Source organism: Echinops telfairi, unplaced genomic scaffold (assembly GCF_000313985.2).
Source record: "Echinops telfairi isolate 266 unplaced genomic scaffold, ASM31398v2 ScPeMD7_7424;HRSCAF=8462, whole genome shotgun sequence".
NCBI classification, from domain to species: domain Eukaryota; kingdom Metazoa; phylum Chordata; class Mammalia; order Afrosoricida; family Tenrecidae; genus Echinops; species Echinops telfairi.
This window is the reverse complement of record NW_022111324.1, coordinates 59,747,643-59,761,161: the sequence shown is the minus strand read 5'-3', so window position 1 is coordinate 59,761,161 and position 13,519 is coordinate 59,747,643. Positions and strand designations below refer to the sequence as shown.

The 13,519-nt window shown below is 45.6% G+C and overlaps 1 pseudogene; it reads left to right on the top strand.

Annotated features, from left to right (window-relative positions):
• Window positions 1-7,773: 7,773 nt before the first annotated feature.
• LOC101659271 lies at window positions 7,774-8,416 on the top strand (annotated as a pseudogene).
• The last annotated feature ends 5,103 nt before the right edge of the window (window positions 8,417-13,519 follow it).

The following is a 13,519-nucleotide window of genomic DNA, read 5'->3' as shown; positions in this document are numbered from 1 at the left end:
CTAATTATAGCCTAGGAGAACTCGTATGTTCTTCCTCATACGGCCACTATGAGTCAAAATTGGTTCGATGACACCTGATGACAACGGCAACAACAACAAGTTTAGCTCGACTTCTAATGTTCCAGGTGAAGCAGAGAGCAGACCCTAGGTATTTGGTGAAAGCTACAGGGTACAGATCATAAATAATTATGAAAATTGTTAGCACAGACTCATGGTGACTCCATGCATAATTGGGTTGGACCATTCTAATCCATAGGGTTTTTACCGGCTGATTTTCAGAAGTAGGCAGAATGATCAGCCTTTTTAAAGGTCTTTCCTCATCATTCATCTTTGTATAAGAGTTCCACGGAAACTTGTTCCATGTCATAGTTGAGCACCCAAGCCTCCGCTGGCAGAGGGGTGGTCCCTGCACATGACCTGCATTGGCTGGAGTAGAACCCGGGTCTCCCATAGAGAAGGCAAGAATTCTACCATTGAGCCACGTCTACCATCTATTTGTGGAAATTAGGTTTGGGTCATCTTCCCTTAGCGTGGGAGCACCTGTTACATCATGCCAGGCCACCCTGAAATGCTATGGTCAGACGTGGCCCTGTGCACAGTCAGGGCCCTGTGTCAGCAGAAAACAGACATTGCTCTCTGAGGGTGGGGCGTGGGGAGTTCAATGAAATATATTTTTGAAGAGACTGTGGACAGAAGTGAGGTTAAGCAAGCCATCAAGGCTTGGTGATGAATCTGGAGACTCTGATTACTCTGAGGCCTGAAGGTGCCCCGTGAGGACATGGGTGTCAACCTCCAGGGCACCAGGAGAGCAGAAAGTGGATTTGGGGGCAAACAGAGACTAGCCAGTACACCTCTGATCTTCCAAAAGATGGAATATGGTTTACTGTGCCAAGTGACAAAGTCCAGAAGACTGGGGTTTCCTTCATTTTGAAAATGAACATTTCAAGAACTATTTGTGGTAGGGTAGTACCTGTGCACCTACAAAGTATTCTTGCTGTTAGGTGCCATCAAGTCACTGTCAACTCATGGTGACCCGATGTACACAAAAAAATACACAGCCCACTTTGCTCCATAATTGTGCTATTGCATGAGCCCATTGTTGCAGCCACTGTGTCACTCCATCTTGTCAAGAGTCTTCCTCTTATTGCTGCCCCTCTATTTACCAAGCACGATGTTTCTCTAGGGACTGGTTTTGGACATAACATGTCCAAGGTACATGACACCCATCTGCCATTGTTGCTTCCCAGGAGCTACCTGGTTGTACAGGACAGATCCGCGTGTTCTTTGGCACTCGTGGTGCTTTCAGTATTCTTGGCCAGCACCACAGTTCCAATGCATCTTTTTCAGTCTCATTCAGTGTCCAACTTTCACTGGCATATGAAGCAATTGAAAAAACAGTGGCTTCTAAAATTGATTGTGGTGATGATTGCACAACTCTTTTTAATATGATTGAACTGTTGAATTATATATGTGAATTATATGTCAATAAAACTGTTTAAAAAGGAAAGAAAATGCCATGGCTTGGGTCAGGCACACCTTAGTCCTCAATGTAACATCCTTGCTTTTCAGCAATTTCAAGAGGTCTTGTGCAGCAGATTTACCCCACGCAATGAGTCTTTTGATCTCTTGATGGCTAGTTTCATGAGCGCTGATTGTGGATCCAAACAAAATGAAAGTCTGGACAACTTCAAACTTTTTCCATTTATCATCTCCATTTTTCCTGGTAGCACAGTGGTTGTGCATTGGGCTGCTAACTGCAAAGTAAGCAGTTCATAACCACTCAGTAATCCATGGGAGAAAGAAGAGGCAGTCCACTCCTGTTAATAGTTAGTCTTGGAATCCCATATGGGCAATTCTACCCTGTCCTATAGGGTCGATATGAGTCAATCAACTCAATGGCAGTGGAGTGGGGCACAGTGGAGCACGGGGAGAAAGGGAGTGAGGAAAGGAGAGAGAGAACATGATGTTATGGATATTAGTCCAGTTGTGAGGATTCTGTGTTGTTTTTGTTTTTATTTACATTGAGTTGTAACCCATACTGAAGGCTGCAATCCTCGATCTTCATCAGCAAGTGCTCCAAGTCTCCTCACTTTCAGCAAGCAAGTTTGTGTCATCTGCATATTACAGGTTGTTAATAAGCCTTCCTCCAATCCTGATGCCACATTCTTCTTCATATAATCCTGCTTCTCTGATTATTTTCTCAGAATACAGCATACAGATTGAACAAACATGGTGAGAAGACACAACTCAGACACATATCTTTCCTGATTTTAAGCCATACAGTATTCCCTGGTTCTGTTTGCACAGCTGCCTCTTGACCTAGGTACAAATTTAACATGAGCACGATTAAATGTTCTGGAATCCCCATCTTCTTAAAACTATCAATAATTCGTTATGATTCACACAGTATAGTGCCTTTGCAAGTCAATAAAACACAAGTAAATATCTTTCTGAGAGTCTCTGCTTTCAGCCAAGATCCATCTGACATTAACAATGATATACCTTGTCTCACCTCCTCTTCTGAATCCGACCCAAATGTCTAGTAGTCTCCTGTCAATGTACTGTTGCAACCATTGTTGAACGATTTTCAGCAAAATTTTACTTTCGTTTCATATAAATGATATATTCTATAATTTAAGCATTCTGTTGGGTCACCATTCTTTAGAGTGAGTGCAAATATGGATCTCTTCCAGTCAGTTGGCAAAGTAGCTGTCTTTGAAATTTCTTGGCATAGATGAATGAGTGCTTTCAGTGCTTCATCAGCTTGTTGAAATATTTCCATTGGCATTCCACCAATTCCAAGAGCCTTGTGTTTGGCTAATGCTTTCAGTTCACCTTGAACTTCTTCCTTCAGTATCATTTGTTCTTGCTCATATGCTACCTCCTGAAATGGAGGACTGTTCATTTGTTCTTTTTGATACAGTGACTCTGTATTCTTTCCATCTTCTCTTGATGCTTCCTGGATCATTCAATATTTTACCCACAGAATCTTTCAATATTGCAACTTGAGGCTTGAAATTTTTTCTGGAGTTCTTTCATTTTAAGATATGCTGAGTGGTTTTCTGCAGCATCTTCTTCTGCAGATATAGTCAGGTTAAATTTTAACTTTTTGCCATTTGTTTTCCCTTTTGACCAATTTTTATTTATATGTATTTATTTTTAATTTTTAATAAATCATTTTATTGGGGCCTCTCACAGTTCTTATAACAATCCATATATCAATTGTAACAAGCACATTTGTACATATGTTGCCATCATCATTTCCAAAACATCTTCTTACTACTTGAGCTCTTGGTATCAGCTTCTCTTTTTTTTCCCCCCGCCCCCACCCTCTGGAATCCTTGGTAATTTAGAAATTATTTTTATTTTCATATTTTACACTGTCCACTGTCTCGTTTCACCCACATTTCTGTTGTTCGACCCCCTGGGGGAGGGTGTTGTATGTCTATCGTTGTGATTAGCTCCTCCTTTCTCCCCCTTCTCTCCCCATCTCCCCCTACCCTCATGGTATCGCTATCTCATTATTGTTCCTGAGGGGTTTATCTGTCCTGGATTCTGTGTGTCAAGAGCTCTTATCTGTACCAGTGTACATTCTCTGGTCTAGCCAGATTTATAAGATAGAACTGGGGTTGTGGACAGTGTGGGGGGAGGGAGCCTCAAGGAACCAGAGGAATGCTATACTGCACCCTGGCTGGCTCATCCCTTCCTTGTGACCTTTCTGTGAAGGGATTTTTTTGACCCATTTTTAATTTGTTCTAATTTTTATTACTTTCTTCCATGTTGGGGGGTTGAGCTTTTTCTATGCCTTATTCTGTTCTTATTTTTTAATGGTTTTCTTTACATGAAGCAGAATAGGTAAATTGACTGAGACAACCTCTAAATTAATAGTTTCTTAGAATGATCACAGAGGAGGTTGGGAGAAATGAGGAGTTCATCGTAATGGATACATGAAGAAAAGATTCTGAAATTGATTGCGGTGATGAACATACAACTCTCCTTAATAGATTTAAACCATTTAATTATGTGTTATGTGAATTAATGTTATTAAAACTGTTAACAAAATAAATTAAACACGTTTGAAAAATTAGAAAAGTCAGCGCCGAGAAAACCCTATGGCACAGTTTGACTCTGTAACAAGTGAAGTCGCCATGAGTCAGAACTAACCTGACAGCACTGGTGGGCATGTTTGTTTTGTCTTTTTAATCTAGATGAGAAAACCGAGGCAGAGAAGCTAAGTAGCTTTCTCAAGCTCACCCCAGTCACCTCTCAAGGGTCTTGATCTTTTTATGGGAAAGAGGAGGGTAGGAACATGAAGTCAAATGTCCATGGGCCTGCCAGGTCACAGAAGTGAGTGAGAGGGCTGAGTGGGGACAGCAGCACCCAGGAGCGCCCAGGTTCCTCTGGAGAGGGCAGCTGCAGTTCAGCATCCACCAACTATTGACCAAGGGCTAGAGTTCTCAGCGCTATGGTTTTTAAGACAAACTTGGCAGTTGAGATCATTGGGGGGAAATGTTGGCAGTGGATGTCACCATAAAGCAGTGAGGATGTATGTAGAGGCCATGTTGAGCCCACAAGGTTAGGGTTAGCCCCACTTGCACTAGCTGGGTCCTTGTTCCCTCCTCCTCCTCCTGGTCATCTTGGCCTTTGGTAGGATTCATGTGTGCAGACTCAAAGCCCTTGCTTGCCCTTGGGGAAATGAGTACTTAGGTGACCCAGAATTGTATTAAGGTGTAGTCGGGACAAGGAGCACTGCATAGACTTGGCCAAGCCATTGCAACTCCGTGTCTGCTACTTGACTCGACAACTGGTCTATAGAAGCTCTGTAAAGGATTACACAGGATATGCACGAGGACCTGACAGGAAATAATGAGTTAGCTAGAACCTTTACTATGGACCAGAGACATTGGGTTTCACAGGCACCATTACCTTCCCTGCCCCAGCAACAACAAACAACAACAAAAAACATTGCCACCAAGTTGTTCACGACTCGAGGCGACCCCACATACTCCAGCACAGGCACGCTCCATAGGGTTTTTATTTCTGTTTTGTTTGTTGGTTCCACATCTGTATGGAGATAGGTTGCCAAGCCTTTGTTCCTCAGCACCCCTGGGTGGTTTTACATGGCCAACCTTTAGATTAGCATCTAAGTACAAAAACCTCTTTTGGCTACCCATACTGCATCTGAAAAAGCCACACTCATTGCCACTGAGCCAATTCCAGCCCATAGTCGCCTTATAGGACAGAGTGGAATGGCCCATAGGTTTCCCAAGGCTGTAATCATTCCAGAAGCAGACTGCCTCATCTTTCGCTGCAGGGAGGGCTGGTGAACCACTGACCTTTTGGTCAGCTGCCCATCACAGGTAGCTCAGTATGAGGTGTTTGTGCCGTGTACATGATGCCACAGTGCCATACTGGTTTCTTTGCTCTGTAACATGCTAGACATAGACATGGTAAGTACTGTTCTACCTGGCACCAGAGGCTGCTCTGTAGGGTCAGGGCCCTGCTTGGGAGGTAGGGAAATTGTCAGAAATGAGGGCAGTAGTGATCGCACCCCTGTAGGACGGGAGGAGTTCAGGAGGGCTTGGGTGGCATAGTTAGTAGGAATGTCTGTATTAGGCACTGAAGGTTCCACTCAAGGGCTCCTAGCTGTGTGCAAAAATTCCAGTGGGCCCACTTGTAGTCGCGGCTAATGAGGGTTAAAAACTCTCCAGACTGCCCAAAATATTCACAGTGAAGTTTCCCAAGTGGGGCTTTATTTACGGCGCTGCTGATTAAAGACTGCCTTATCTACTCAGGATCCTCTTTCACCAAAGCCTTTATCCGGGTGTCCTTTGGCTGCTGGCGCTCTTTCATGACGGAGAGCAGACTGCTTATGTTCCGAGGCTGGGATTTAAGGCAGCTGCTTGCCAGCTCCGAGCAAGCCAGAGCCAGGTCATCTGGGGCCAGAAGCAGAGGGGAGCCACCAAGGAAGAGGCGTGAACAAGGAGGAGGCAGACCTTTCTGGGGAGCAGCTGGGTGGGTCAGGGGTGAGCTCGGGAGGACTTTTAGGAGGAGGAGAATGAGGGCGTTCCAGGTCAGCTGAGGTGGAAGAAGGAAAGCAAGACAGAGAGTGAGTCTTCCCCAGCCCACGGAATAAAGAAAAGCATGCAGTTGTACAGCAAGGGCGCAGAGCAAGGGGAGACTGGGTTAAAACGAGATCCCCTCCATGCAGATCAAGGAAAGGCTATGAGCACATCATCAAAAACAGTGGAGATGTATGTAGGGGCCATATTTAGCCCACCAGGTTAGGTTTGCGAGTGCAGGCAGGATCTTCTGCGGGCAGACCCCAAAGTGCATTTTCCAAAGTGATGGGAGAGTCACCTTTAGAGTTGAGCAGAGCTCGCCTTAGACTGGAGACCAGGCCCTGGCACTACCTGCAGGGTGGTCCTGGGCACACAGCACATCCTCGCCCATGAGTAGTCTGTGTCAAGTAAGAGGGTTGGACGAGACCCTTAGTTCTTAAGTGGGGTTTCCTAGTAGAGTCCCCAGAAGAACTTAAAAAGTACCCATGTCTAGTCAATGCTCCAGAGGCTGCGGGATGGGTCAGGGCATTAATATTCCACGAACTGTCATATTGTATGCAGCCAGGTTTGAGACCCGCCATCCTAGATGGTCCCTAAAAGTCCCAGTCAACCTGACATTCATCAAGTCTTTAAGGAAAATAGAGGCATTGGAAGGCAGTGCAGAGTAGAAGCCGGGCATGGACCAGGAAGTCTCTGGAGAGTTCCGGTGTCCTTAAAATTTAGTCATTTGAGACCCAAACAAACAAGCTTTGCTGCCAAGTTCCAGTCAGCTCGGTTTCTCTCTTTCTCCCCATTCAGGCATTCATTCCACAGATATTTACGGCGCATTTATCATGTGTCTGGTACCATTTTACATGCTAGGGTTGCTGACGTGAACACGACAATTGCTTTTCTGGGTTCACCTCTCGGGCCTGGTCTGAAACCACATGCTGAAAGAGGACGGACATCTCAGGTGAGGGAGAGCAGGGAGTCCTGGACTCTGTTGAGTCAGCATTTCCCAGTTTATACATTATTTCTCCAAATCCTTGCGCTTGCAGCAGACCTGCCCCTGTCCCCTCAATCCTGGCTTCCTTCTCTCCTTCTTCCTTCTTCAGTCAGCAAAGTTCTGCTGCTCCCTGAGCCTGAATCAACACTCCCACGTCTGTCCCGTCTCTTTCCCAACTCAACCATAACTCCTTATAGACCCAGATGGGGTCTTGAGCAGTGATGGTATTCAAATAGTGGAAAAACTGGTCGCTGCCCTAATAATGATCATTTTAAGCATAAAAACACAATCTACCAAAAGGTAGTTATGATTTCATACAGTTAACACATTAAAAGTACACAAAACTAGATTATGTTATAAGAGTTTCAAAACACTAATGAAAAAATATTAACTGATACCTGAAAAAAACAAAACACCAATGAAACTGTTATTTAATGTATTTCCATATTGCTTCTTGCTTGGCACCCTCATTTGAAATACGCCTCACTTTGATCTGAGCATCATCGCTGTGTGATTTAGCCCCAACCGTCTTTTCCCCGGAGGAGTAGGATCCGCTTCCTTTAGAGGTAGGCCAATGAGGTAATAGTCATTGTGTGTGACAGATTAGAAATGATCATGGCAGAAGGGGGCAGGTGGGGAAGGATCTCCTGCAAGATCCTGGGGCTAGGCTACAGTGCCCGCCGCACCCTGGGCCCCTCGTGTCCACCCTGTGGGCCCGGCTCAGCCATGGTCAAGGCAATCCTCATCTTCAACCAGCATGGGAAGCCAGGGCTCTACAAGTTCTACCAGCCCGACAGTGTTCCCATGAAGTCTATGTGCTTTTTCTACGTGAATAACACAATATGGATACACTGAAGCCTGTGAGCGAAGATACACAGCATCAAATCATCAGGGAGACCTTCCATGGGGAGTCGAAGATGCAAATGTTTGCATTTCCTAGAAGGAGGGTTGTTAACAGGAGGATCTGACAGCAATCTAATATCGAGATATTACACAACATTCTATTTTGTCTTCTGTGTGGATTCTTCAGAAGGTGAACTTGGCATTTTAGATCTAATTCAAATATTTGTGGAGCCAGGAGACAAGTGTTTTGGAAACGTCTGTGGACTGGATTTAGTGTTCCATGTAGATAGGTTCACATTATTCGTGCAGAATGGTGATGGGGGCTGGGGCTGGGGACCACCGTGACTGAGACTGATACACACACTGATGCACACACGATGAAGCCGTAGAATCGGAGGCTGGCTCAGCAGGCGCGCCAGCCCGCGCTGCGTCAGCTGTAAAGCACATGAGTCTTCCTGAGGTCCCAAGAAATAGTAACCTTGGTGACATCAGTATCAAAGTGCCAAGCCTGCCCTCTTTTAAATGAAAAAAATCTAAAAGGTAAATCCAGGGGGGAGAGTCATCCAAGTTTACCATGCAGTTGCTTACCAAAAATAGGGAAGGAGAGTCTTAACTTTCATTCTTGGATTTAAGTCAAGTACTGTATAGAAGGTGTGCAAAATCAGTATGTGAGATTCAATGTTGCCTTTCTGCTCTGTAATCTTAAAGAAATTGAGTAATTCTTGTGTGTGTCTGTTGCTGTTATTTTTTCCCTTTCTAAACTGCATTCCTATGCTCACCTAAGACATGCCTCCATGTATTGGCTATTACAGTAGTTTGAAAAGTGTTTGAGATATTTCTCTAATTATGTACAACCCCAAACGATGGTGCTTTGTATGGATCATCAGTACAGTATTCCTTAACTCCTTCTGCTATTTGCCATGATTGTTAACGAAAGAAGAAAGTATGCATTGCATGAAAACCTCGTGACCTTTTTCTCTTAGTTTAAATTAACTTCACGGTAACTGGACTTATGGAGAACCTTTCTGTTTACCTGATATCGACTTTAGCAATAATTTGTTTTATGCCCTCTGATTCAGCAAAGTAAATAAAAGTATACTTTCTCACCTAAAAAATAAAATAAAACAAAAAACCCCGAAAGAAACAGGCTACTTCTCCTCTTCACTTCTGCTGAACTAACTATTGTTCTGACAATATTTTCAGTTCTCTGAACACTTTCGGACATTGCATAATTCACTCATACTAGCATGTGGGAATTTGGGGAGTAACACAAAGCTGAAGCGAATGACAGCATGTGACCCTCTGCTTGTTTGGCATGTTTTCTCTTTATTTATGCTTATTTACGGAAGTAAATAAATGAAAGGGAATAAAAATGTAGTATTTCATCAAAAGTATAATGAGTTTTATGAAATGAGTGAATATTACAAGCATAGTTCTATCTAATGTTTTATACCTGTGGATGGAATGAACATGACTACAGGCACTTAGAAAATGCTGTTGCATAGATGAACATTAAAAAAGTATAAGGAATGTAAATTAATTACTTCCACATTGGGCGGCTGCCCAGCCGCTCACCTTATAACTCAGGTTATAAGTGCCATTTTAACAACAAAAAAATAGATGCGAAACCGATGCGAACCAGATGAATCGCACCACTGGTCTTAAGTCTCTAGAAAGCAGGAGTTACAGGTTCAAGTGTACAAGCTAGCGACAAATGGCCTGGATTCAAATCCTGCCTCTGCCTCTTACTAGTGACTCTCATTATATGACCTTGGGCACAACATCCAGCAGCAGCCCCCTCCCCCACTCACCTGAGGTCTTCATCCTCCAAGCAGAGAGCTATGTGAGGAGAAGATGAATGAGCAAAGGCAAAGCAGAGGCTAGTCCTGATCGCCTGTGACGAGGACTGCAGCATTGGTGGATGAAGGCAAAGACTACCTTTCCGTGTGGCTGCAGTTCACCCTGAAGAAAACAAAGTTCCTCCTAACTCGACCAATAAGCAACCTCAGGATAAATGCAGAAAACACGCAAGTGGTCAAGGATTTCATTTTACTCGAGTCCACCACCAACGCCCACGGCAGCAGCTGTCAAGCGATTAAACAATGTCTCGCCGTTGGGCAGATCTACTGCAAAAGACCTCTTGAAAAGGTGCAAAGATGCCACCCTGAGGACTAAGGTGCCCGAGCCGCGGCCTTTGCAGGCACCTCGTAGGCTGTGAAGGCAGGACGGTTAATAAGGAGACTGAAGAACAGGTGCTTTGAATGATCATGTTGGTGAAGAATATGGGATATACCATGGCCGGCCGGGAGAAGAAGCAAATCTGTCTTGGAAGAAGTATAGGCAGAATGCTCCTCCTTGGAAATGAGGAGGGGCGACTTCATCGCATGCACTTTGAATATGTTTTTTTTTAAATCATTTTATTCGGGGCTCATACAACTCTTATCACAATCCATACATACATCAATTGTGTGAAGCGCATTTGTACATTCATTGCCCTCGTCATTCTCAAAACATTTGCTCTCCACTTAAGCCCCCAGCATTAGGTCCTCGTTTTTTCCCTCCCTCCCTGCTCCCTGCTCCCTCATGAGCCCTTGATAATTTATAAATTATTATTTTGTCATATCTTGCCCTGTCTGATGTCTCCCTTCACCCACTTTTCTGTTGTCCGTCCCCCAGGGAGGAGGTCACATACAGTTCCTTGTAATCAGTTCCCCCTTTCCAACCCACTCTCCCTCTATCCTCCCACTCATACCACTGGTCCTGAAGGGATCATCTGCCCTGGATTCCCTGTGTTTCCAGTTCCTATCTGTACCAGTGTACATCCTCTGGTCTAGCCAGACTTGCAAGGTAGAACTGGGACCATGATAGTGGGGGTCTTGGGGGGAAACATTTAGGAACTAGAGGAAAGTTGTATGTTTCATCGTTGCTACATCCCACCCTGACTAGCTCGTCTCCTCCCCGAGACCCTTCTATAAAGGGATGTCCAGTGGCCTACAAATGGACCTTGGGTCTCCACTCCGCACTCCCCACCTCGTTCGCTATGATAAGAATTTTTTGTTCTGATGATGAATATGTTATCCGGGGAGATCAGTCCCTGAAAAAGGACAGTGGGCTTGGGAAGGTAGAGGGGCAGCCAAAAAGAAGCTTCCCAATGAGATGAGTTGTCACAGTGGTTCACACATACCAACAGTGGTGTGGATGGCACAAGTCGTGCAGTGTTTGGTTGTGTCTAGTGGTGCATAGGATTGCTATCTTTCAGAACGACCCGGACAGCACCTACCAGCAACAGCAGTGTTAGTTGCTCTCCCGAGTAGACCTGGTTGTTTCAGTCAACAGAGATTCCTCTTTTCTCATGTAAAACTGAGTGGAACTGGACGGGATACTGTGCTTCCTGTCATCACTCCTGGTGCCAGAGGCTCTGTCATCTCAAGGGATGGCTGCCACCGCAGCCCAGGCGGAGACACCGGCGAGAGGGCGAGAGGAGGCCTGCCCAGGAGACTTCTGGCTTCTCTGGACCGTGTCAGGCTTGGCATCACTTCTAACCCCTTCCATTGGCCAGAACTCAGTCGCATGCTCCAGGGAGTCTGAGAACTGTGGCCAGGGAGGACACTGGAGGGTCGGGGTATCTGCTTAGCTGGCTAGGGTGCCTTTTCCCCCTCTCAAGCCCTACGACCCATGCAACTCTGCTGTCTGGGAACACTGCCCACCCACGGGCCCACAGCACACCCCTGTTTCCTTTCTGACCTTCTCTAGTTACTTTTCTCCTTGTCCTGCTCTTTCCCAAAGGTCCCTACACTGTACTGAACTCTTGTGATGGGAGAAAGGTTCATTGTTTGGCCATTGAGCTTTGGTAGGGGCACTACAGAGATTCTGTAACAGAGAGGGGGCAGGGAGGCTGCTGGAGAAGGAGGATTCCAGGGAAGAGAACCATGACCACCGTTCCTGGCCACCTGTGAGCCACAATGGCCATGAAGTTGATTCCAACTCATAGCAACCCAGATGGGATTGCTCCATCGGGTTCCTAGGCTTCCAAATCCTAGTGGGAGAAGCAGCCAGCCTCATCTTTCTTTCATGGAGTCGATCAGGATGGCAGATGTGTTTGAACTGCTGACCTTGTGGTTAACCTTCCAATGCTTAATCTGCTGTGCCATCTGATTTCTTTTCCTGAGACCAAAACCCACAAAGCAACCAACCTAGCATGGAGTTGATTCTGACACCTGGGGCCCTTGATGTTGTAAATCTTCATAGGAGCAGGTCATTTCATCATTCTCCTTCAGAGCAGCTGGTGGGTTTGAACTGTCACCTGGGGGATGGCAGTCTAATCCTTACCTGCCGGCACCTGAGCACAATCTCAGGCAGCCTGGGAAGGGCTCTGAGCAGCCTAATCCATTCAGGAATGAGTCCATTCAGGAACCTCTTAGAAAAGTAGATTAAAAAAAAAGAAAGAAAAGTAGATTGTCAGCCCCCCAGCCCCCCACCCCCACCCCCCAAGGCTTCTTACCCTCACCGCCCTGACTGCACTTAGGAAGGCTACAGCCTCCAGCCCCTCCGCACACAGTGGGGGCTGAGGAGGCAGGCTGCTCATCCGTAGAAAATTCGGGAACTTGTTTGGTGGTGCGGTGGATTACAAATTGGGCTGCCAACCACAAGATTAGCAATTCCAAACCACCACCACTGTGCCGGAGCAAGGCAAGGCTTTCTAAGCCCAGCCTGGGAACACAGGAGCAGTTCTACCCATCTTATCAGGTTGCTGGGAGTCCCAGTGGCAGCGAGCTGTTTGGAAAATCACTCGAAACCCCACAGTGCCCAGCAGGGGGCTCCCTCACCTCTGCCTCCTGGGCAGTTTTCTGGGCCTGAATTTAAGAGGACAGCTGAGAGCCGGACCCCAAATCTGTTTTTAGAAGGGCAAGCCCAGCTGCATTTTACATTTTGTGGGAAGCAGGCACAGCCAGCTGGAAGTGGCCTTTTATTTGGGTATTTTAATTTTAGCAGTTTTATTGACATAATCCATACACCATATAACTCAATGATTTGACCATGTTACAAGGAGTTGTGCAATCATCACCACAATCCATTTTAGAACATTTTCTTCATTCTTGTACTCATTGTTATTAGCTCTTGTTACTCATTGGGCTGCTAACTGCAAGGTCAGGAGTTCAAAACCAACAGCCCCTCCCCAGAGTTCCAGTTACCAGGGCGATTCTACTTTGTCCTGTAGGGTCGCTATGAGTCAGCATTGACTCAGTGGCAATGAGTTTGATTTTTTTATGTTTGTTTCCCTGCTAGAACTCCGCCCCAACCAAATTCACGACCATGGAGTCAATACCAACTCATAGCACCCCTATAACATAGTAGAACGGCCCCGTGGGTTTCCAAGACTACAACTCTTTACAGGCGTAGAAAGCCTCATCTTTCTTCCTCAGAGTAGCTGGTGGTTTTGAACTGCGGACCTTACGTTCAGCAGCCCAATGCATAACCACTACACCACTAGGATTCCTTAAGAAGCTATTAATCCAGTTACTGTCTCTATAGATTTACCTATTGAGTTAGTTAATTGTACCAACCTGGCCGATAATCACATGTGGGGCTAATTGAAAGACGAAGGGATAAATGGGTGGTGAGCCTCGCC